This window comes from Castanea sativa, chromosome 4 (assembly GCF_040712315.1).
Source record: "Castanea sativa cultivar Marrone di Chiusa Pesio chromosome 4, ASM4071231v1".
Classification (NCBI taxonomy): domain Eukaryota; kingdom Viridiplantae; phylum Streptophyta; class Magnoliopsida; order Fagales; family Fagaceae; genus Castanea; species Castanea sativa.
In genome coordinates, this window is record NC_134016.1 from 17,045,890 (window position 1) to 17,047,755 (window position 1,866).

A 1,866-nucleotide genomic window follows, 5' to 3' on the forward strand; every position below is an offset into this window, starting at 1 on the left:
TAAAATCTGCAACAACTTTAGAATCATCAGTCCTGGTAGATTTAGCTTCCATCCATTTCGAGACATAATCGACAGCAAGCAAAATATAAATATAACCGAAAGATACAGGTAACGGTCCCATGAAATCGATGCCCCAAACACCAAAAATTTCGCAAAATAGTATGGGGGTTTGTGACATCTCATTCCTTTGGGATATATTACCTGTCTTTTGACGATGTTCGCATGACTTACAAAAAGAATATGAATCTTGGAATAAAGATGGCCAATAGAAACCACATTCTAGCACTTTTCTCCCTATCATGTTAGCTCCAAAGTGACCTCCACAAGCATAAGAATGACATCAGGTGAGAATAGAAATAATTTCATTTTCAAGAATGCACTTTCTTATCACTTGATCTGCACAATGCTTCCATAAATATAGGTCATCCCACACAAAGTATTTGGCATCATTGTTGATCTTATCTCTTTGAGCCTTAGACAAACCAGGAGGTAACATATTAGTAACCAAATAATTTACAATATTTTCATACCAAGGTAGTGTCACACTTGTGGAGAACAATTGCTCGTCAGGGAACGTTTCCTACAGATGAAGTTCATCCTCCACATGAACCAAACGACTCAAATGATCTGCAACATGATTTTATGTCCCTCTTTTGTCTTTGACCTCCAAATCAAATTCACTCAAGAGAAGTATCCATCTTATCAATCTTGGTTTTGCCTCTTTCTTCGTCATCAAATAATGAATAGCTGCATGATCAAAGTAAACAATGACTTTAGTACCAAGCAAATAAGATCGAAACTTTTTCTAAAGCAAAAACAATAGCTAAAAATTCTTTTTCAGTACTGGAATAATTTCTTTGGGCATCATTCATAGTCCTTGAAGCATAATAAATGGCATGAGACGCTTTTCCAATTCTTTGACCCAAAACAACGCCTACTGCATAATCACTTGTGTTGCACATTATCTCGAAAGGAACGTTCCAGTCAGGGGGCTGGATCATTGGGGTAGAAGTCAACAATTCTTTTAGCTTGTCAAACGCCTTTTTACACACCTTATCGAACTCAAAAGCCACATCCTTTTGCAACAACTTGCATAGGGGTAATGCTATTTTGGAGAAGTCCTGGATAGACCGTCAGTAAAAACCTGCATGTCCAAGAAAAAAACGAACTTCCGGCACACTAGTGGGATAAGGTAAAGATTGAATAATATCAACCTTAGCTTTATCTACCTCAATTCCCCCAGATGAAACAACATGACCCAAAACTATACCTTGCTCAATCACAAAATGATATTTTTCATAATTTAACACAAGGTTAGTTTCTATGCATCTTTGAAGAACAAGTGTAAGGTTATGCAAACAATTATCAAAGGAGTCTCCATAAAATGTGAAATCATCCATAAAGACTTCTATGATATGCTCAATATAATCTAAAAATATGCTAACCATACACCTTTGGAAAGTGGTTGGGGCGTTGCAAAGGCCAAAGGGCATGTGACGATATGTAAAAGTCCCAAATGGGCATGTAAAAGTCGTCTTTTCTTGATCCTACGGAGCAATTGCAATCTGAAACTAACCTGAATAACCATCAAGGAAACAATATTAAGAATGAACAGCTAACCTTTCAAGCATTTGATCAATAAAAGGTAAAGGGAAGTGGTCCTTGCGGGTAACAACATTTAATTTTCTATAATCTATACAAACCCGCCACCCATTTTGAATACGGGTAGGAACTAACTCATCATTCTGATTTTTCACAACAGTTATTCCAGTCTTTTTAGGAACCACTTGAACTGGGCTAACCCAATTGCTATCCGAAATAGGATAAATCACTCCAGCTTCAAGAAGTTTGAGGATCTCCTTCTTC